Genomic DNA, 25,278 nt, shown 5'->3' with positions numbered 1-25,278 from the left:
TAACTGAATGCTAAAACCACTTACAATGCTACACACATCATTTATTCTACAAGCTGCAAATCACTATTCTATAGTTCTTATTAAAATCCAGGACAGCAATCCTGATAGACAGTATATTACTTGTAATTTTACAACTAAGGAAGATAGGCTCACAGAGTAACAATAGTATTTGCAATTCTTCAGTATTAGACCTAAAATTCTAGTAATGTTTTTATTTCTATGCTTCCTATTGTGTTCTGAGAAACCTGGAATGGCCAGATAAATTAGTTATTCATGTTATTTTGGACATAATAGGACAGGAAAGTAGCGGGTACTCTATTGTTTTTGTAGGGTATATGGATGGCAGAAAGAGAGAAAGCCTAGAAAATTTCAGAAAAGTGTCATTTTAGCTTTTACGAAGATGTGAAAGGGCAAGGAATCTAGACATGTATAATACAAGCACTACACTGGAGTCAAATGATATATTGGCAATATGAATGAATGTGAGCAGGCAGGCAATACCTTTACCTCATTCCTGCTGCCTGGTTCACAGAATCATGGCAGCCATGCCATTTCACCCTTAGAAATATTAAAAGAGTAATTAAAAGGTCCATAGATTATGTGCTTATTGCTTTTCCTTCCTTAGAAAACAACAAAGTCTTTTAAAAAGGACATTTAGTTATTTTTTGTATTTAGTATCTAAAATAATGTCTAGAGAATTTGTGATCAATATTTGACTTGTTGAAAGAATAAATGAATGACCATTATTTCCTATGATCATCTACAAGAAAATATAAAAAGCTCTCTTTTGTGACAGAAGGTCATTTTAGAGCAATGCAAGTAATGTGGGACTTATACTCATCCAGAACTTGGGACAACAGAGTTCTGACATTTTCTGAAGTGAAAATTCCAAGGGAATAGTTCCTACGTACTTACAGACATTCCCAAGCTGTAAAGCTGATGAGGAGCTAATTTAACTTTAACAGAAGATTTACAGACATTTCAATGAATCACAGCATGCATTTACAAGCCTTTTTTAAAACAAACAAACATATGTTCTAAGGAAAAAAGGTATACATAGGTGATTCTCTTTCTTTATTCTCAACAGAAAGAATTAGCCTTTTTGTTTCTCCTCTGTATTTGCCCTTGCAATATTCAAAACAAATAGAACAGGTCAGGTGAACCATGGCCCTTTTGTTGAGTAATCTGATGCTGTGCAGAAAGTATTTGTAATGTAGTTGGCACTGTGTAGATAGACCAAAGTACCTCAACCATCATCTGCCCATAACTTCAAAGTGTATAACAGAAACCTTCCATTAATTTATTCATTTTGAGAGGAAGAAGTGGCTTCTGATGTTTTCCATGGGCCATCATATTAAGTCTTAGAAAGAAAAATAGTGGCTACTTTCTATTTGAATTTTGTATTAGTCCTAAATTCATTGTACCTTTTCTATTTGTATATTTTGCCCTCTACTTCCTTAGAGCTTCTTAAAATGTATTAAAGTTCTTTATTATTAGGAATAGGCTTTATAATTGAGTCCTAATGCAGCCATTGATCAACGTGTGCTATTATATTTGAATCTACTGTAACTACCCTATAGTCTTCTTGTTTCTGTAGAAATGAATCATATTTAACATTTTATGTAACATTTTCCTCGAGTCTGAGTAAATTTAGATATGATGATCAACTATAGAAATACTATTTATTTTTTGTGATAATTTATATAATGAGTAGTGAGTGTAACAGTTAGCAGAGGAAATAAATTAGTATTGGATGTAGTTAATATTTGAGACAGCCAGTACTCTTATTTCTAGAAGTTAGGAGCAGTCTGTGGTGCCAGTTAAGGCACCTTACCTCTCACTGTAACTGGGGGCTTGGCCTATGTGAGAGAAGGAAGGTAAGAGTGAGTGAAATGACAGTCCAAAGACTAAAATCTGACAATACTGAACATGATGGGTATTTTTTGAGAACTTGGGACAGGGATTCTCAGTGTTGAGTGCATAGTAAAATCCATCATGCCTAACCTCACCCCAGAGTCCTTCTCCCCAGTGAAGGCTCAGGGGCTCTTATCTGCTTTAGGGGTCCTTTTTCTCATTAATGTTCTCCATTTGCCTTCCTATTGGTTAGAATTCTGAAAGTGAGTCTAATATGAGGCAGTGTTGAGAACACAGCTTGGATAATTAAAAGATGTTCGTGTAGAACAAATATAAAGAAAGAACAGTCACAAACAGTGCCTGAGAATAGAATGGAAGTGAAATGATCCTGTTATAAAATATCCATGTTTAATCCAGTCCCACTTATCCAGACTTTCTCTGATTTGTTGTGCTTCTTGGTCCTTATTAAGAAAGTTTCGACCTGTGTCAAGGAGGCCTAGTGTGTCTCCTATTCCTTCTTGTAAAGTTTTCAGTGTGTCAGCTTTAATCTCGAGGTCTTTGATCCTTTTGGAGTTAATTCTACTGCAGGGTGACAAAGAAGGATCCAAGTTTAGTTTTCTGCAGGTGCTTACCCAGTTCTGCCAACACCACTTGTTGAAGAGGCTATCTTTCTTCCATTCTATTTTTTGGCTCCCTAGTCAAAAATTAGGTGGCCATAGGTCTGTGGTTTAATATCTGGGTCCTCAGTTCTAGTCCTTGGTCTTCAGGCCTGTTCTTGTTCCAGTACCAAGCTGTTTTGATAATTATAGCTCTGTAATAGAGTCTAAAGTTTGGTATTGAAATTCCTCCTGTGCTGTTCTTTCTGCTAAGAAGTGTTTTTGCTATATGGGGTCTTTTTAATTATTCCATATAAAATTTTGGATTGCCTCCTCTATTTCTTTAAAGAATGACATTGGGATATTGATGGGTATTGTGTTGAATTTGTAAATAGCCCTTGGCAACATTGTCATTTTCCCGATGTTGATTCTTCCAATCCAGGAGCATGGGAGGTTTTTCCATTTCCTCAGTTCTGCTTTAATTTCCTTTTTCATAGTTTTAAAGTTTTCATCATAAAGGTCCTTTACATTCTTAGTTAAGGTAATTCCTAGATACTGCATTAAACTGCAGAGGTTTTGTATGGCAAAGGACCTAGCTAGTAAATTAATTAGGAAGCCTACAGAGTGGGAGAAGATCTTCACCAACCATACAACAGACAAAGGCCTCATATCTAAAATCATCAACAGCTCAAAAAATTGAATCACTCCAAAACTAATCTCCAAAGTAACAACCATCCCATTAAAAAATGGGCCAAAGACTTAAAGAGAGTCTTCTCTGAAGAAGAAACAAAAATGGCCTATAGACACATGAAGAAATGCCCAACATCTCTGGTCATAAAAGAAATGCAAATCAAAACAACTCTAAGATTCCACCTCACTCCAGTTAGAATGGCCAGGATCAGGAAAACTAATAGCAACAGATGCTGGCGAGGATATGGCCAGGAGGGATCACTACTACACTGTTGGTGGGAGTGCAAACTCGTTCAACCACTATGGAAAGCAGTATGGCAGTTCCTCAAAAGACTAAACATAGAGCTCCCCTATGACCCAGCAATTCCTCTGCTTGGCATTTACCCAATCATCCAGAAACAAGAACATACTAAATCCACTAGCATAACAATGTTCATTGCAGCACTATTTACCATAGCAAAGATATGGAACCAACCTAGATGTCCCTCAGTTGATGAGTGGATCAACAAGATGTGGTATTTGTACATAATGGAATTCTATGCTGCTGTCACAAAGAATGACATTGTCCCATTTGTTAGGAAATGGAAAGACTTAGAAATATCATATTAAGTGAAGTAAGCCAGACTCAAAGGAACTTAGGCTCAATGGTTTCCCTCATTTGTCATAATCAGTAAAAACCTGGGGCTTTCCTAGCAGAGATCTGCAATAGAGCAAAACCTTGATACAAAAGGCCATATAGTATGATGTTAATTGAAAGGACTGCTAGGATATAGAAACAAAAGCCATATAATGAATGATTGTTGTCCTTAAGGTACTATGTTATCTCTCATCTCTTTTGCTGTCCCTTGGTTATCTCATATTGTTACAGTATCTCACTTTGTTATCTGATATATCGGATATATTTGTATTTGGTTCTTTGAAATTGGATAGGGAAGGGGGAAAACAAGATGGGGAGTGGGGGTGGGTAATGGGGACCAAGACATGTGAAAGAGTATCAATGTAAGTGAATTAATGCACTTTCTGTCTGGCAAATGTCATGTAACCTTCTATTAATCACAATAAAAATAATATATTCTCTAAAAAATAAAATAAAATATCCATGTTTCCTTAGAATATGAAGAAGTTTCCATGAGAGAAATGTACAGTAATGAAATGACTGGCCATATTCAGGGAATGTATAAAGGTCCTTTTTCAGGAGTTGAACTTAGTCATCAGTTGTTACTGGAGCTGATGATGCCCCCCCCCAGTAGAGTCAACTCCAGAACTATTGCCAGATGGGTGATTGGGGATGCGGCAGGGAGAAGGTCTCCTAAACTGAGGAGGCCTCTGTCTGGCTCTGGGATTCGGAGTTCATCATGCCCCAAAACAGAATTTGAAGCAGAGACCAAAAGAGGTTTGTAGTAAAGCAAAGGAAAGTAAAAGTAGAGATAGTACACAACCCAGACACGGTGCGGGCACAACTGCTGCCAAAACCAATGAATGCTTTGGCATCACACTATTTATGGTGGAAAGGGGAGTTAATCCACTCCACTGTTCTGTTACTGGGTACATCCCATCATTTTATTATTTCTTTTTACTTTTTCTTGCTTTTTTTTGCCAGTCATGAGGCTTGAACTCTAAGCCTGGGCACTGGGCACTGTCTCTGAGTTCTTCAATTCAAGGCTAGCGCTGTACCCCTTGAGCCACAGCACTACTTCCGGTTTTCTGGTGATTAATTAGAGATAAGAGTCTACCATCCTTTCCTGCCTGGCCTGGCTTTGAACCATGGTCTTTAGATTTCAGCCTCCTGAAGAGTTCGGATGGCAGGCTTGAGCCCCTGGTACCGGCTCATCCCATTTTTCCTCCTGGCATATCACTTTGGCCCAGGGATGTTGAGGTTAGCCTGATCAAAAAATTGAGGTCCTTGATATCTGGCCATCCTGAAAATCAAAGGCTAGCTTCTGCTACATGTTCCCTTCAAGACAAGTGTCCATTCTGGAGATAAGTATTTTAAAGCATGTTTGGGTCTTGGATGAATCTTTTTTCTCAAGTGTTTCTCTAACTCATTTCCTTCTCTAAGTTTTTCTTGCCCAGCCCCAGAGCATGCTAATCAGCTGGATAATCTCAAAAAGCCAGAGGAATAGTTGATGATTGGATCGACAAAATGTGGTATTTATACACAATGGAATTCTATGCTGCCATCGGAAAGAACGACATCACCTCATTTGTAAGGAAATGGAAAGATTTGGAAAACATCATAGTAAGTGAAGTAAGCCAGACTCAGAGGAACATAGAATGGTTTCCCTCATTTGTCATAATAAGTAGAAACCTTGGACTCTCCTAGCAGATGTTTACAATATGGCAAACCCCACATGCATAAGGCCATATCAGATGGGGCTAAATGAAAGGACCTCCAGAATATGGAAACAAGAGCCATATAGGGTGATTGTTGTTCTTAATGTACTATGTTATTCCTCATCTCTTTTGTTGTCCCTTGGTTATCTCATATTGTTATTGTATCTTACTTTGTTATCTGGTACTCTGTATATATGTTTATTTGAAATAGAATAGGGAAAGGGGAAAGTAAGATGAAGGGAGGGGGACAGTGGAGGGTAATGGGGACAAAAACATGAAAAGGAAGGGTATCAATGTTTGTGAAGAAATGCACCTTCTTTCTGGCAAATATAATGTAACCCTTCTATTAATTGCAATAAAAGAGAAGAAAAAAAAGCCAGAGGGAGAGAGTTGATTGTATTCTTTTTTAAATTAAGTATTGCATCTTATGAGAGAAATGCTTCAAAAGAAAAGTATTCATTAATACAGTGCTTATCTTTGGATTCCTGGCTGCTGTTACCATGACTCCTTTTTCTTATCTATCTTACCTCACTGTGGTTTTTGAAAGATTCTTAAAGTCAGGTATAATGAGAAAAGAATAGCAGAACTTATTATGGAAGGGTCAGAATTGAACTTTTACTTTATGCACAGTCAAGGAAGAGATCATAATCACAGCTTGATTCTATATTGATTTCTCATGTCCTATTTGTTTTGTATGAGGATCAATAGTAAAGGATTTGAGCTTCTTTGGCTTACTTGCTTGGCTGGTCTTCTACTTAAGTCATACTTTAACCTCACTCTTGTCATTTTGGAGATGGAGTATCACAGAATTTTTGCCCAGTTTGCAAAAAAGTACTGCTGTACTCCAGATCTTGGCCTCTTGATTATCTAGGAAGACATCTGTGAATCTCTGACACTAGGCTTACTTATGTTCTATTTCCTAGAGCTACTTATAAAAGTAACTGTTACAAGAGCTTATAGATTCTGTTTAAAACCATAGGAAAGGAATTAGCTGTCCAAGGTATCTAATTATCAAGTTTATAAAGGAAAGAAAACAAAAATGCATCTAGTAACTGCATTGTGCTACATTTCTATGAGATTTTCTTTCTGAGCAGATTTCAAGTAGAAAATGCTAACTTTGGTTTTTAATAATACGTGTGTGTGTGTGTGTGTGTGTGTGTGTGTGTGTGTGTGTGTGTGTACTAGAACATGAACTCTGGTTCTGGGTACTATTCTATATCTGTTTTGCCCAAGGCTAGTGCTCTTATTTGAGCCACATTGCTATGTCAGGCTTTTTGGTGGTTAGAGGCTAAGATTCTCAGATTCTCCTGCCCAAGCTGACTTTGAATTTCAGTCTTCAGATCTCAGCCTTCTGAATAGCTAGGATTCTCAGCATGGGCTACCAGTGCCCAGCTTTTCATAATACTCTTTTTTTTCCTTTTGCCAGTCCTAGCTTGAGCTCGGGGCCTGAGCACTGTCCTTGGACTTTCTCAAGACTAGAGCTTCAGTCATTTTCATTATCAGCCTCCATTTTCTCCGAAGTGACGTTGGTCAAATTTCTTTTAAGAAATACCTATCTTGCACCAGGCATGCTCACGCCTGTAATCCTAGCTACTCAAGAGGCTGAGATCTGAGGATTGAGTATCAAAGATAGCCTGGGCACTAAAGTCCATGAAACATCCACCAGATAGTAGGTGCATTACTTCTCACACATTGATACCCCTTCTCATGCTTTTGTCCACATTACCCTCCCCCCACCCCCTCCCAATCATCTTGTTTCCCCCTTCTCTTTTCTATTTCAAATAAACAAATAAATGTATATATAATATACCAGATAACAAAGTCAAATACAGTAACAATATGAGATTAACCAAAGGGCAACCAAAGAGAAGAGAAATAACATAGTACATTAAGAAAAACAATCACACTACATAAAGCTCTTGTTTCCATATCCTAGAGATCCTTCACTTAGTCTCATCCTATTTGACCTTATGTACCTGTCTTGAGCAATTGTAATGCTCTCCTAAGAGAGTCCTAGATGTGAACTAATTATTACAAATGAGAGAAACCATTGAGCCTATGTTCCTTTAGATCTGGCATATTTCACTTAATATGATTTTCCCGTCTTTTCATTTCCTCACAAATGGGGTGATATCACTCATTCTAATGGCAGCACAGAATTCCAATGTGTATAGTATCACATCTTCTTGATCCAATCATCTGGGACATCTGGGTTGGTTCCATATCTTTGCTATGATAAATAATGCTGCAATGAACACAGTTGTTCTGGTAGGTTTAGTATGTCCTTGCTTCTAGACATTTAGGTAAATGCCAAGTACTGGAATTGCTGGGTCATAGGGAAGCTCTATGTTTAGTCTTTTGAGGAACCACCATACTGCTTTCCATAGTGGTTGAATGAGTTTACATTCCCACCAATAGTGTAGTTGTGATCCCTCTGGGCCACATCTCAGCCAGCATCTGTTGTTATTAGATTTCTTAATCATGATCTTCTAACTGGAGTGAGGTGGAATCTCAAAGTTGTTTTAAGTTGCATTTCTTTTATGGCCAGAGATGTGAAGCATTTCTTCATATGTTCATAGGCCATTCTTATTTCCTCTTCAGAGAAGTCTCTCTTTAAATCTTTAGGCCACCTTTTAATGGGATGGTTGTTTCTTTGAAGATTTGTTTTGGAGAGGCAAATAGCAATTCTTATTTTCAAAGTCTTCAGTTCTGTGCTATGTGCCTTAAAATGTGTAAAATAGTAATGCTATGAACAGACAAAAAAGATAAAGGCTGCTTAATTATTAAAATGTAATTCATACTTACATGGTAAAATTCTTGGGGACCAAGAGTTTAGCTTAGTAGTAGAGTGCTTGCCTTGCATGCATAAAGACCAGGGTTCAATTCTTCAGTAGCACATACATAGAAAATGCCAGAAGTGATGCTGTGACTCAAGTGGTAGAACACTAGACTTGAGAATGCCCAAGGACAGTGATCAGGCCCTAAGCTTAAGCTCAGGACTGGAAAACAAAAACCACTTGGAGAAATTAAATTCTAGGGGGGGAGGGAAGAAATGAACAGCAACCTCTGAGGTAATTTATGAAATACCTTCCTGTTTGTTTCCACAATGCTTACAATGTAACATAACCTGCTTCTTCCTGCAATTGTTATACAATTGGGTTCTCTTAAATGGAATCTGACAGAACTAAACTGGTTTTACAGATCAATTAATTTTAACTTGGTAACTACAGTCAAGATTTTGCAGGAGTAAAACTTCTAAAATGCCAGTTATTATTTTTCAATGGTGGGCTCCAGGTAGACTTAACCTAAGAATGGTCTTTTTAAACTTTTTGCTGCTTGAACTTGGCTAAAACTTTTGACATTGTACTTCATCCCCATGTGGGATCAGCCTGACAATAGGACATACTTGGTATTCACCACTAGGAACCTAGGAACCGAAGCACAGAATGAATTATTAATGACTTCAAGGAAAAGTTCCTTTCAGAGACAAGGTCAAAATGCCCACCATCAAAAGCAGTATCCAGAGCCCAGTGGTTATAGAGGGGGGTTTTAATGCATGTTGCCCGTATTTCCACTAGGTGGCGCTATTACATATTTTCCAACCTTGACTTGGATATGTAGTCTGTTCATGGTATTTTTGATTCACGCTTTTATTTTTAAACTTACACGTTTCAGGTGCCTTTGATGGAATCGAAGACAAATTTAGATGTTCAAAAGCCCATTTCAAGCTTGAGGTTCATACAATGTCAGCCTTTAAAGTTTTTGTTTTGATTTTAATGTTAAGATCTTGTCATATGCTAACGAAAACAGTTTTGCCTCTCTTGATGTGGATGGCAATTGTTTCTTTGTCTTCCTTCATTACTATGTCAAGAATTTCTAGTCAGTAACATACTGAATTTAAAATTGCAAGGATCAGCATATCTTCAGTTCATTTATGTCTGGTAAACAAAATACATGAAACTGGGTAAGCTATAATTAATGGTTTATTTCTCACAGTTCTGGAGGCTTAGAAGCCCAAGATCAAGGAAACTAACCAGTTTTTAGCAGAAAAATCCCAGTCCTGATTCCAAGATGGTGTCTAATGCTAAGTTTGAGGATAGGAATGCTACTTCATTTCTGAAAGGTGAAAGGCCTACGTTAGTTCCCCAGTGCTTTTAGGAAACACTACGCCATTCAGGAGAATGCTATTCTCACAACTTAATCACCTTAAAGGAAGCTCCACCTACTTATGCCTTCATTATGAGCATCAACCTTCAGTGGAGGACAATTATACCAGAAAAGCCTTTGGCATTTACTGTGTAAATTTCTATTTCTTTTTCTACCAAATTGGTTGCATATTTCAGTCATGAAAGAATGGTGAATTTGGTCATTTTTCTGAATCTATGGAGATGATTATATGATTTATAATTTTTACTTTGATAACGTGTCAAACCACTTAAGCACTGGGGAATAAATCACAGTAGATTATGGTGATTTGATTGCAAAAATCAAGGTAATGCTGGCTTCATAAAATATGGTATACTTCACCTTTAGTTTTTTTGGAAGAGTTGGAGAAAAATTAGCATTGATGTTTCGTTAAGTGTTTAGTAGAATTTATTTAGAAAGCCATGTGTTTGGGAGGTTTTGGTGATTATTGTTTCAGTCTGCTTTCTTATTATTGGCCTGTTTATTTTGGCTATCCAGTTTCTCAGTTGATTGGCATGTAATTGTTTACAGTAGTTTCCTGTTATCCTTTCCTATGATCCTCAGACAATTGAATCAGTCTTAATATCTTCTTTCTCATTAACAAGTTTTCATTCTAATTATATACAAGGCATTTTAGCTAGTCCATACGTTAAAAAAAGTGATCTTCTTGAATGGTAATAAAAAAATTCTCTTAGTAACCAAATTTTGATGATGGTAATGAAGAAAATTGACTTTAAACACATTTCACACACTCAGTCACTATTGATGAGCAGATCAACAAGATGTGGTATTTATACACAGTGGAATTCTATGCTGCAGTCACAAAGAACAACATCACCCCATTTGTAAGGAAATGGAAAGACTAGAAAAAAATCATATTAAGTGAAGGAAGCCAGACTCAAAGGAACATAGGCTCAATGGTTTCCCTCATTTGTCATAATCAGTAGAAACCTTGGGCTCTCCTAGCAGAGATTTACAATAGAACAAAACCTAGATCCTAGATAGTATGATGCTAAATGAAAGGACCTCCAGGATACAGAAACAAAAGCCATATAATGAGTGACTGTTGTCCTTAATGTACTATGTTATCTCTCATCTCTTTTGCTGTCCCTTGGTTATCCCATATTGTTACAGTATTTCACCTTGTTACCTGATATAGTGTATATATGCCTATTTGGTTATTTGAAATTGGATAGGGAAAGGGGGAAAAATAAGATGAGGAGCGGGGATGGGGAGGAGGGAAATGGGGACCAAGACATGAAAAAGGGTATCAGTGTATGTGAAGTAATGCACCTTCTATCTAGTGAATATAATGTAACCCTTCTATTAATTACAATAAAAATATATGGAAAAAATTTGCTCATATGTGCACTATTTGGGGGAATGTACTATGTGGCAGACATGTACTACGTGTTTTGTTATACTAGTTTTATTTTCCAATTTCCTTCATTCCTGAAAATGAAGGAAATGAAACTGGGAATGCTAAGGCAATACTAAGAATCTGGTTCAGTGATATTATTCCTGGTGGGCCTGTTTTGAATCAAGTGACTCCACTAACTGATTCAATGCCAGTGGCTGCTGGACATGTTCAGAAGTCCAAAATAGTTGTGAGTTCGAATGTTTTGCAACATTATTCCTATTTCCTCAGATTATTTTGATTTAGTTTCTTTTGCTTCAGGCATTTCTAACAGCTAAACCAAGACAGCTATATAACAGTAAGACAGCTACATAATAGTATTTTATTATCAGATTCTTTCTATATTACATTTTACCTCTGGCATATACCTCAATAACACATCTTTAACATGCTATCCTCCCATGGGGTTTGTGGTCTGCTTTTAAGAGATGAATGGACTTAAGCAAATGTATAAAATATGAGGTGTATTTTGGTATACCATCATCCACATTTCATTGTGTTTATACACACATCCTTCTCTTAAGAGTTGACCTTGATCTGAATCCTTTGCTCAGGAATTTGTGAGATTGTGAGAAATCCTTCATGGAAACTGTGGCTTCCATGTACTGGTTTGCCACACAGTAGCTGTGTGGCAGTGAGCGAACTCCTTTTGACTTTAAACTTTATCACTTATCACTTTAAACTTCTAAACTTATCAAATTCCCCAAATTGCTTCTCAGTTTTTAGATGATAATACACAAGTTCATCACAATGGTTGACATTCTCCAACCATAAAAGGAGGAGAACTTGCTAACATGGATTGTTTTAAAATTTGCTTAAATCACATTGAAAATTAAAGAAATATTTACAAAGTTCTTGGTACTTTACCCTAAACTTTGCCTAACAAATGACAGGAGTCTTGGTAGTTGGTTGATAGTTGACATTACTTTTGTTATGAACGGAGGAAAGTACTGACGCTAATTGTCATGTATTGTTTGGGACTCTTCAGTTCTTTATCTTTTGTTTTCTAAATATATGGTTCATGGGGAAAATGTTCATTTCAGGAAGAAATTTTTATGGATAGCTTTGTTCCAGTAATTTTGATTTTGCCAGTCTTGGGGCTTGAACTCAGGGCCTGAACACTGTCGTTGGCTTTCTCAAGGCTAGAGCTCTACCACTTGAGCCACAGCACTATTTCTGGCTTTTTCTATATGGTAAGGAGGAATTGAACCCAGGTCTTGGTGCATGCAGGGCAAGCCCTTTACTAGTAGGCCAAACTTCTGGTCCTTGGTATTTTAAAAGTAAATTACCGCATTGTTTTGAATGGGATTCTTTCTCAAAATTCAGATTTTGAATCCCTTACTTCTCATGTGACATTACTTGAAGATGGAACCTTCTTTGAGTAGTCATTAATTTTAGAGAGGATTGTAAGAGACTGGTTGCTTGATTGCTCTCTACTTTTTGAGGACCCAGCAAGAAGAGAGCCATCTGCAGGATGGGAGGAAAGCCTTTAGCAGCATTCAACCATGTCTACACTATGTTCTTAGACATTGTATACCTATAACTGTAGGGAAATAGGTTTCTGTGGTTTGAGCTCGACAGCCTGGGATTTTGTTATGGCATCCTGGACAGACCAAAGCATATATGGATAATCCACTAAAGGATCACATAGGTTTCTCCTTGACTCAATGGTTTGAAATCTGAAAAAATACAAACCCAGGCATATATTTTTATTGATTCTAGAAGTATAAAATACTATTGAAGAAGAAAGGGAGCATTTAAAATGCACATACATTGACACCTGATAAAATTTTAAATTAAGGCAATTTAAATTGAAAGAGGACATGGTTTTGCTGCAAAGAAAATAACTTCTTGGGTTGTTAAATATCATTTGTTACAATTTGGATCTTGAATCATCCCCAAATGCTCTTGTTGAAGACTTGGTTCCCAGGCTCTGGTCCTATTGGGAGGGGGTGGGGTTTTAAGAGGTAGAGCCTGTTGGGTGTAGGTTAGATCTCTGAGGACTCAAATCCTGTATCCACTGTAATCTACTGTGTAGCCACAGGGCCAAAGCAGCAGAGGCAAGAAAACAATGTATGAAATCTGGGGAACCCAAGTCAAACCAAATCTCCCTTCCTTGTAAAATAATCACCTTAGGGATTTGTTACAGCAACAGAAATGGTCTAATTTACTGTATGTGTTTGTTTAAAAATGCTTTGTGGTACTGAATCTTGGGTCTTAAGTGTGCTGGGAAAGTGCTCTGCTACTTGAACTACACTCCAGCCCTTGGTTTTATGTTTTGTTTTTAAGACAGGATCTCTCAAATTTTGCCCAGGCCAGTCTTGAACTCATAATCGTCCTGCTTCCACTCCCTGAACAGTTGCCTTGTTTATACCTCTTTGTAATATTTGTTAACATATATTAAAATGTGCCTTCCACATTTTAATTTCTTTTATTATTTATTTCTTTATCTATTTTGTGTCTGTCCTGGGGCTTGAATTCAAGTCCTTGGAGCTTCTCTACCACTTGAGCCACAGCTTTGCTTCCAGCCTTTTGGAGGTTACTTGGATATAAGAGTCTCACAGACTTTGCTGCCCAGGCTGGCTTTAAATCCTGATCCTTACATGTCAGCCTACAATCTTGAGCCTTAGATGTCACTACAATTATGGGTCTGAGCCACCAGCACCCAGCTCTTAATTTCTAATGATTTATCTTGGCATTTGATGTCCTTTGTCCTTTTGACATGAATATATTATCTACCAGTTATTTTGCCAAAAAAATTCTTGAGTAGAAAATAAGCGAATGCAGTCACAATCTAAATATAATTAATTTATTGCCTGGACACTATGAATTATCTGTGTATACATAGGTGTGTTCTTTTATTCCTTCAGTCCATGTTTACTCCTTCAGACTCCTCTAATAAGTAACCGCTTTGCTTCTCCCTATTTCTCAAACACCTCTCTGAAACAGCTTGCCAAAATAGTCTGTTTTGTTTCTGTTGTCTATTCTTGGGTTACTTAGTTCTTATCCATTTTCCAAATATTAGCTTAAACTATACTTCTCCAAGAAATCCTTTGCTGACCTCCCATATTACATCAAATCTTCCAAGTATCTCAAAGAATTTTGTACTTCTAACTTATTACTGATCGCAATTTCTAATTAGATGTTTGTATAATAATTTTATGTTTGCTTTCTTGAGGTAGATTCTGGGAACATCTACATGGATACCCGTAGTGTATAGTGGATACTCATAAGTATCTGATGGCTGATCAAGTTGAATCCTCCCAGACATTTACTGATGAGTCTCTTACACCTTGCATTGGGAGACATAGCAATGGCTCATGTGATCTTTGGCTCTTGTGTAGATTACAGGATACCAAGACAGCTGAACAAAACAATCTATATAACCATTTATTTATTTTTATTGGGTTCAGGGATGCAGGAAGTACAGGGTGTAAAAGAGAATATAGGAGGGTGGGTGGTATGGCAGGAGAAGTTGGGATGATTTATGAGGAAGTGATCGTTAACCTAAAATCAGGTAAGCTAATTACAAATTAACTAAGAAAGTGAATCAAAATGAGTGTTCAGAGTCATCCAGAATCTTAAAATTTAAGGCATAGTTTTATTTGACTGTACCATCCATCTACATCTGTATCAAAGAGAACATAAATTTATGCTGCCTCCCCTGTATGTACCACAACCCCATCTGTTATTTATGCTTCACTGATATCACCAAAGTGGTACTTGGTCTCACAATGTGATCACAGATTTCAATTCAGTCCTAAGATGATGCTAGATAAATTACTTTTTTTTTTCTAGTCTACCTACTTTCCAGTCATCTTACATGTCTTTTCCTCTCTCCTCCTAGCTCTGAAACACTTTCTTTTCCTTCTGACATCATCTGATGAACCTGTTTCCTTTTTCATCAGGGAAATAGAAATATCAGAAATGCAAAGAATGCAAAGAGAATATTGCCCATATCCACCCCCCCCCCACCTCCAGCCAATGAAGACACTAATACTGGAGGCACTTGTACTTAGAGACTCTGCTGTCTTCCTGTTATATTGAATGATTTGAATGCTCCCTAGGCCACCTGCTCCCTGGATGCTCTTCCCATCACTCCAGACTTTTTCAGTTCCCACCCCTTACCTCTCTGTCCTCAGAAATGTGTGTCTGAAACATACTGTTCATGATGCAACTATCCTCATCTTTCAAAAGATAAGACTGGGGCTGGGAGTTTGGCCTAGTGGTAGAGTGCTTGCCTAGCATGCATGAAGACCCGGGTTCAATTCGGTACCACATGCATAGAAAAAAAGCCAGAAGTGGTGCTGAGGCTTAAGTGGTAGAGCTCTAGCCTTGAGAAAGTCCAAGGACAGTGCTCAGGCCCTGAGCTCAAGGCCCAGGACTGGCAAAAAAAAAAAAGAAAAAGAAAAAGAAAATAAAACAAAAGATAAGACTGTTTGATTGACCATTGATGAACCAATGGTTCATTTTTCCATTCCTCCTTTACCAAGCTCCCAGAACCACTTGTTTCCTTGCTCTATGATTCTTCCATTCATTCTCTCCCATTTTTTTTGCCAGTCCTGGGCTTGAGCTCAGGGCTTGAGCACTCTCTTTTGACTTTCTCAAAGCTAGAGCTCTACCTATTGAGCCTCAGCACCACTTCTGGCTTTTATCTATATGTGGTACCGAGGAATCGAACCCGGGTCTTCATGCATGCTAGGCAAGCACTTTAACCACTAAGCCAAACTCCTGGCCCCTCTCCCATTTTTTTTTATTGTTGGAGTAATGTATAAAGGGGTTATAGTTACATTTGCCAGATCGTAGGTGCATTACTTCTCACACATTGATACCCCTTCTCATGCTTTTGTCCACATTCCCCTCCCCCCACCCCCTCCCAATCATCTTGTTTCCCCCCCTTCTTTTTCCTATTTCAAATAAACAAATAAATGCATATATAATATACCAGGGAACAAAGCCATATACAGTAAAAATATGAGATTAACCAAAGGGCAACCAAAGAGAAGAGAAATAATATAGTAACAATCACGCTACATAAAGCTCTTGTTTCCATATTCTAGAGATCCTTCACTTAGTCTCATCCTATTTGACCTTATGTACCTATGTCTTGAGCAATTGTAATGCTCTCCTAAGAGAGTCCTAGATGTGAACTAATCATTACAAATGAGAGAAACCATTGAGCTTATGTTCCTTTAGGTCTGGCTTACTTCACTTAATATGATTTTTCCCAAGTCTTCATTTCCTTACAAATGGGGTGATATCATTCATTCTGATGGCAGCATAGAATTCCACTGTGTATATCACATCTTCTTGATCCAATCATCTACTGTGGGACATCTGGGTTGGTTCCATATCTTTGCTATGATAAATAATGCTGCAATGAACACAGTTGTTCTTGTAGGTTTAGCATGTCCTTGCTTCTGGACATTTGGGTAAATGCCAAGTACTGGAATTGTCGGGTCAAAGGGGAGCTCTATGTTTAGTCTTTTGAGGAACCACCATACTGCTTTCCATAGTGGTTGAATGAGTTTACCCTCCCACCAGCAGTGTAGTAGGGATCCCCCCTGGCCACATCCCTGCTAGCATCTATTGTTATTAGATTTCTTGATCATGATCTTCTAACTGGAGTGAGGTGGAAACTCAAAGTTGTTTTAAGTTGCATTTCTTTTATGGCCAGAGATGTGAATCATTTCTTCATGTGTCTATAGGCCATTCATATTTCCTCTTCAGAGAAGTGTTTCTTTAAGTCTTTAGCCCACCTTTTAATAGGATGGTTGTTTCTTTGAAGATTTGTTTTGGAGAGATTCAATTTTTTGAGATGTGGATGTATTTTAAATAAGAGGCCTTTATCTGTTGTATGGCTAGTGAGGCTTTCATAGCCACCAGTTGTAAAGACTTTGATCGAGGAAACTTCATTTTCAAGAAGGCAAAAGCTCAGAACTCTCATGTGAGGAAGAGATCCATCAGAGTTATGAGATCACCATTATCTTTACCAATAAAAAGAGGAAAAGAGAATCTTGCAGTTCTTCTGGCTTAAAAAATAGACGTAACTTTTAATTTATTTTGTGAAAAACAAATGGCTTATTTTCATATTGCTGTGATTGCAAAATTTATAAAAGAACACGTAAGGCCTATTAAGTTTTATTTTGTCAATTGTGGGGCTTGAACTCAGGGTCAGGACATTCTCCCTGAGCTTTTTTGCTCCAGGCTAGTGCTCTAGCCACAGTGCCACTTCTTGTTTTCTGGTGGTTAATTGGAGATGAGGGTCTCTAGAGACTTTCCTGCCCAGGCTGGCTTTGAACAGTGATTGTTAGATCTTTGCCTCCTGAGTAGGTAGCATTACAGGTGTGAGCCACCAGTGCCCTAACTGTAGTTAGAAGTTAAATCTCAACTTGAGATTAATCTCTTCAGCAATACCTTGGAGAACCTTTAGTATACTTTTATGTGTTACTTTCAAGGACAATTTAAAATCTGTATAACAAAATCTTACATTCAAAAAGGCTCCATACAGGACAAGAAATTAAGAATCATCATTCTGTGGTGCTTTTCAAATGACTACTTTATCATGCTTGTTTTCATTATGCAGAATATAATCTGCTGTCCCCTGGTACTAGGAGAAATATAGAGTTTTCTCTTTGCATCTCTTTAGAAATTTCATTTAGAAGGACTGCAGCTTCAAGAGTGAGCAGTGAGCTCCCTACAGTCCAAAATAAAGAAAAAGAAGTCCTAAGAATCTTAAAGGTACGCTATTGTAGAGGATTTCTAACACGTGCCATAAAAGGCGTGTATTGTAGTGATTTGCATGTATCCTTACTCACACAGTGTCAGCCCTTCATCTGCTGGATATCTTCTGTTAAGCTGTGGATAGCATTTGTGAATTTTGTTACTTCTTCCTCCTGGAGTCTTCTTTGCTTCACGTTAGAGACTCTCAGCCTCTCCTGCTCTTACCCCCTGGCTTGCTATAGTGACCGTTCTTTGTTCCCTGTGGGATGATATTCATCATCCTACCTTTGATCAGTTAAAATGCCTCATCTCAATGATTAGACTTTGAATTTCTTTTCTCTCCATTTTCCTGGAGCCCAGGTGATCTCGTTGGTTGAACATTAAGCCACTCCTCTGTAGGTTAATTTCGTTTATCTATCAGCCCATCTACAACTCAGTCTGATGTCTAAAGATTTGACAACACTGAACTAGCCCAATGTAAATTTGTAATATCCTTCCTACCACAAAGCTACTCTTTCTTCCAGTGTGTGACCACTCTAGCATTCTCTCATTACTCTTCATCCAGCTCATGAAAAAGTTCTATAAGCTGTGCCTTGTCTGTAGATCTGAACACATAGAATATCATTGTTTTCTTCCAAAAACATTATCTAAAGACATCATTATTTTTAGATTGAACTTTGACTATTTCTAGCAGATATTCCTTGTATGTATACCTCCTAAGCACTGATAGTAAAAATGCCTTGTTAACGAGGCACTAGAGACTCCTATCTCCTGGCTACTCAAGAGATTGACAAGTGGAATATTAGATTTGAAGCCAACTGAGGCAGGAAGTTCTGTAAGACGTCATCTCCAAAAGAATGATGAAAAAACTTGTCTGGAGGTGTGGCTCAAGTGGTAAAGCACCAGCTCTTGAGAGACCCTGAGTTAAAAATCCCAGTAATATAAAAAAATATATGACCGTATTCTTTGAATCAGTCTTATATTGTTTCCTGCTTTCCTTTGTTTGCAGTTATCTTTGTAATCTTTCATTACCATTGTGTTTTAAATGAGTCTCTCATAAACTAAATGTAACAGAATTTTGTTTTTGTAACACATTTTTAATCTCTGATTTAAAAATATGTACGTTTGCATTTATCCTAGTAATTTAATTTTATTCTCCCCACCTTTCATGGTTTACTGTTTTCAATGTGTTTCCTCTTTTTAATTTTATTTTTTTCTATTAAAAAGAAGTTGGTATTTGTTAATCTAAAAATGTCAGTGTCTCTCTTCCTTTTCATGTGAAGAGTTTCTCTTTATCTGCTGACCAGTATTTCCTTCTGTGGACACAAAATCCTCCAAGGAGTTCATTGACCTTTACTTTCTTCAAAATATTTATTTTTTGTTTCTTTCTTTTTTACCACCAGATAAAATCTTTAGAATTGTCTTCACCAACCATACAACAAAGGCCTCATATCTAAAATATATCAACAGCTCAAAAAATTGAATCAATCCAAAACTAATCTCCAAAGTAACAACCATCCCATTAAAAGATGGGCCAAAGACTTAAAGAGAGTCTTCTCTGAAGAAGAAACAAAAATGGCCTATAGACGCATGAAGAAATGCTCAACATCTCTGGTCATAAAAGAAATGCAAATCAAAACAACTCTAAGATTCTACCTCACTCCAGTTAGAATGGCCAGGATCAGGAAAACTAATAACAACAGATGCTGGAAGGGATGTGGCCAGGAGGGATCTCTACTACATTGTTGGTGGGAGTGCAAACTCGTTCAACCACTATGGAAAGCAGTGTGGCAGTGCCTCAAAAGACTAAACATAGAACTCCCCTATGACCCAGCAATTCCACAACTTGGCATTTACCCAACCGTCCAGAAACAAGGACATACTAAATCCACTAGCACTATGATGTTCATTGCAGCACTATTTACCATAGCAAAGATATGGAACCAACCTAGATGTCCCTCAGTTGATGAGTGGATCAACAAGATGTATTTGTACACTATGCTGCTGTCAGAAAGAATGACATTGCCCCATTTGTTAGGAAATAGAAAGACTTAGAAAAGATCATATTAAGTGAAGTAAGCCAGACTCAAAGGAACTTAGGCTCAATGGTTTCCCTCATTTGTCATAATCAGTAGAAACCTTGGGCTCTCCTACCAGAGATTTGCAATAGAGCAAAACCTTGATACAAAAGGCCATATAATAGGACGCTAAATGAAAGGACCTCTAGGATATAGAAACATAAGCCATATAATGAATGATTGTTGTCCTTAAGGTACTATGTTATCTCTCATCTCTTTTGCTGTCCCTTGGTTATCTCCTATTGTTACAGTATCTCACTTTGTTACCTGATATATCAGATATATTTGTATTTGGTTATTTGAAATTGGATAGGGAACTGGGGAAAACAAGATGAGGGGTTGGGGGAGGGAAATGGGGACCAAGACATGAGAAAGGGTATCAATGTATATGAAGTAATGCACCTTCTATCTAGTGAATATAATGTAACCCTTCTATTAATTACAATAAAAATATATGAAAAAAATACTGACCAATCAAAGGATATCATTAAGGTCTTGTAAGGAATGAGCTAATGCAAAATATCTTGGTATATTATGATAGCTAAGCTATATTGACATCTAATTTTAAAGCTGTGTCAGCTGAATCACACTGACAAATAAAAAGTAATATTATATGTAAATATACATTTAGTATATTATGAAGCTCTACTAGAATACAAAGCAAAGTGAAATAGTTGTTGACTCTTGAGAGAAAATAGGCTAAAGGAGTTATAGTAAGAAGAAGTTAATCTTTTCTCATATACTTGCTGATATGTTATGCATTGAAAAACAAATTTAATCTTATAAATGAAACATTAATAGTACAAAAAAAGACCAGTTTCCATTTAGCCTGAGGAATTAATTTTAACATTGTTTTAATTGACCAGGGTTTTATTTATTTTTTAGTGGCTGTGTATTATCTTTTTATATGAAATAATTATTTTTCTTTTATTTCTTAGGAATCTTATATCATTTATAAAATTATGGGCTTGCAAATTTACTTTACTCTTTGATTTTACAGATGTGCAGTTTTAATCTCAGATGGGGATTATACTTTATTTGACTATGTTCCTCTGTATAATAAGTCCATTCTTTAATTGTCCTTAATATTCTTTTTAATCTTTGATTTTTAACAGACATGACACAACTAGAAAGGTTTTCTTCATAGTCATCCTGTTTTGGGTATATTAAGCTCCTTCATTAAGTAAATAAGTCTTCAACATTTCAACTACTATTTCTTCTATAATATTTCTTACATGGTTATCTCTCTCTTCTCTTTCTTAGACTCCAATTGTCTGAGATAGAGTTTTTGATTACCAGGAAATAATTACATTGGGATTAGCATAACCCCCTTGAAGAAACAAAGCCATAACCCATTTCACCATTTCACAAATACATATTCAGTGGACAATGGAATGTTTTTCTCATGTGTATGCCAACTTCCCTCTGTTAATAGATTACTCCCCTCAACACAGGAAATTTGATTATTAAGATTTTTATGTTTGTTGCTCTTGAAAAGAGAAATATAGTCTCTGGTGAACTGATTATATTTCCAAGTTGCTTAGATGATGCTTCTTTACTGGGATTGCTGGCCATCTCTCTTCTATATGACTAGTTAATTTCCTGCTAATTACCAGTTCCTTTCCCCTTCTGCAAGGACTCAGAGTTGACCCATTCCTTTCTGGTTCCTTCTTATCATTTCCCATCTGTCGAAAGAAGGTTAAATGCGTGTGCCTCCACATGAGATGGGCCTTATGTAACATTATTGCCTTCTGAATGCAGCTGTTTTCTTTGATTCTCTTATTCATTTTTATCATAATAATTGATTACTATTTTTAATCTCTAAATAGTTGTACAGAGGAGGAGCCATTTAACAAAGCAGTTTATGAATATTATTTATCTTGGTTAATGTCATCCCTTCAAAATTCTCACTTATCCATTCCCTATCAAACTCTTTCCTTACTCTTAATTTTATAAGATATACATTGAACTTTTTATAATTGTATCTTTCCTCTGGTCCCCATCCAATTCCTTTCAAGTACCCACTTCCTAGTATTTTATTTTGCTGAACTTTGACTTCCTTTCCTTTATTTTTATTGAATTTTATTGTCGGGATAATGTGTAAAGAGGTTACAGTTACATTGGTCAGGTAGTGATATATTACTTCTTGAGCTTTGATACCCCTTCTCATTATTTTATCCCCCTTTCCCTCCTTGTACCCCCTCCCAGTCATCTTGTTTTCCCCCTTCCCTTCCCTATTTCAAACAAGTGTATATACAGTATACCAGTATACAAATTTAGATACAGTAACCTCATGAGATTAACTATAAAAAAGAGAAAAGGAAAGAAATAACTTCACATAGTACATTAAGAACAGCAATTACAAAGTTAAACCTCTTGTTTCATTAACCTAGAGTTCATTTTGTTTTGATTCATTCTGTATGAACTTATGTACATAGCTTTTGAACTATTGTGATCCCCTGTTAGGAGAATCCTAAATGTGTATTAATTATTACAGATGAGGGAAACCATGGAGCCTATGTTCCTTTGGGTCTGGCTTACTTCACTTAATATGATTTTTTCCAGGTTTTTCCATTTCTTTACAAATAGGTTGGCAGCGTAGATTTCCATTGTGTAAAATTACCACATCTTCTTGATCCAATCATCGATTCAGGGGCATCTGGATTGATTCCATATCTTAGCTATGGTAAATAATGCTACAGTGAACATTGTTGTGCTAATGGCTTTAGTATGCTCTTGTTTCTGGACATTTGGGTAAATGCCAAGGAGTGAGATTGCTGGGTCATAGGGGAGCTCTATGTTTAATCTTTTGAGGAACTGCCATATTGCTTTCCATAGTGGTTGAATGAGTTTACACTCCCACCAACAGTGTAGTAGTGATCCCTCCTGGCCATATCCTCGCCAGAATCTGTTGTTGTTATTTTTCTTGATCATGGTCATTCTAATTGGGGTGAGGTAGAATCTCAAAGTAGTTTTGATTTGCATTTCTTGTATGGCCAGAGATTTAGACTATTACAGAGCTATAGTAACCAAAGTGGCTTGGTACTGGCACAAGAACAGGCCTGAGGACCGATGGAATAGAACTGAAGACCCAGCTATCAACCCACAAACAGATGGCCACCTAACCTTTGATAAAGGAGCTCCAAAAATAACATGGAAGAAAGAGAGCCTCCTTAACAAATGGTGCTGGCAAATTGGTTAAGCACCTACAAAAAACTGAAGCTGGATCCTTATATATCACTCTGCACCAGAATTAATTCCAAATGGCTCAAAGACCTTGAGGTAAAAGCAGATACTCTGAAAACTTTACAGGAAGGAATAGGAGATACATTAGAACACACTGGCACAGATCAAAAAATTCTTAATAAAGGTCCAGAAACACAAATTAAATGGAACTGGATTAAACTACAGAGCTTCTATATGGCAAAGGACAGAAAGTAAGTTAAATAGAAAGCCCACAGAGTGGGAGATCTTCACTAACCATACAACAGACAAAAACCCTTATCTAAAATATATCTACAGCTAAAAAACTGAATCCAAAACAAATCCTCAAAGAAATAACCATTCCATTAAAAGGTAGGCTAAAGACTTGAGAGACTTCTCTGAAAAGGAAATAAAAATGGCTTATACACACATGAAGAAATGCTCCACATCTCTGGCCATGCAAGAAATGTTAATCAAAACAACTTTGACTTTGCCTTTTAAAGGAATTACCCTATTGAGCTCTTTCTTGAATCTGCTCTATTTCAGTTAATACCTTTGGGCACACTTGCACACCACCCAAGGTATTTACCTGTCAATTCATAAACTAAATCTAGCTTCCATATATAAGGGAAAACATTCATCCTGTCTCTCTTTGACCCTTTTATCTGTAACAGCATGAGATCATTTGATTACAATCCTGTCTAGGAAACATGAAAATCTTGGTAATTGACTATTTTAAGTATTTTTATAGGAAGTTATTATAATTTATTCCTCTACTATATCATTTTGACATGTTTATATAAATTATCAATAAACATTGAGTCTGGCTTAATCTGTGGAAATTCAATTAGAAGGATTACTTATTTCAAATCAACCTATGATGTATAGAATAGGATGCAGTCTAATTCTTTGGTACATACAGAACATTTCCAAATATACTTGGAAATACAGTGCAAGACTAAGAAAGAACAGTCGTCACTAAAAGTTTATGGGACAGAGCATACATTCCTAATTTCTTCATATACCTAAGAAATACGGCCTTCCCAAACGTGGAATTTGTTCAGACAAGATAGAATCATTAGCTATATTTTAGAAGATACTCGTTCTTTTTGAGAACTCGTAGACTGAAAATTCAGGGTTTACTATAAACTTGTTTCATTAGTGGATGAGAAAATCCGAATTGAACATATAAATATCAAGAGAACAATAAAACAAAAAAACGAATAAAATTTCTTTCTCTGAACTTTGTTTCCTCAGTTTCCAACTGAGGTAACTATGACTCAAACTTTTTAATAGGAATATTGGTGTTTTAGGACCCAAGAGAGCACCAGCAAATATATCTGTGTGCCCATGTGCATGTATAGAATGTGTGCACACAATTTATGTTTCTATGTGAGGAAAATTTATTCAGATATACATATATATACACATATGCAATAGAATAACTAGGGAGTACTATTTTGCAAATTATAATGAAATACTACATTTAACCATAAATCATAAATGAATACAACTACCCTTCTATAGAGGCCAGTATCTTTAGAAGTGTTTATGACATGGAAATGAGATATGACAAAAGAAGAATAGGGTTTTATTTTAATTTTTGCACAACTGAATTTACTAGGAAATCTTTATGACACTTTCATGGAAATCAAATATATACATATATATGTATATGTACATATAATATGTATATGTAATATATAGTATGTATTTTGAAATTAAATTGCAATAAAACAGATGATGAATCAGTGACAGGAGTAAAATTATAAAAATGATTTATTCATTCAATTGTGCAGTGTGGATTGGGGAGTGGGTATTAAAATTTCTACAATCTACTTACTATGTAGCATTTCAAACTTTTCCAGAGATGTAGATTCTGAAATGGGGAAAAATCATGAAAATCAACAAGAATGAATACTACTCAGAAATACCCTTAATGTCCAATAATTACTTGCCACAAAAAGATCTTCTACAATCAAATAGCAAGGAGACATGGCCTAAAGTTTGATTTTATGTTCAGACTGCTATTATCTTTCAACCACACAGGAAATATGGCAAAATAATCATAGTAGACATTACAACATTTTAATTAGTTCCTATTACATACTATCTAAAAGCTAAACACATTATATGATTTTTCTAATTTATTTATATTGAAGGCCAAGATAACACAACAGGTAAGATACAGACACTC

Source organism: Megascapheus bottae, chromosome 13 (assembly GCF_031878675.1).
Source record: "Megascapheus bottae isolate mThoBot1 chromosome 13, mThoBot2.hap1, whole genome shotgun sequence".
Lineage (NCBI taxonomy): Eukaryota > Metazoa > Chordata > Mammalia > Rodentia > Geomyidae > Megascapheus > Megascapheus bottae.
This window is presented reverse-complemented; position numbering follows the sequence as displayed.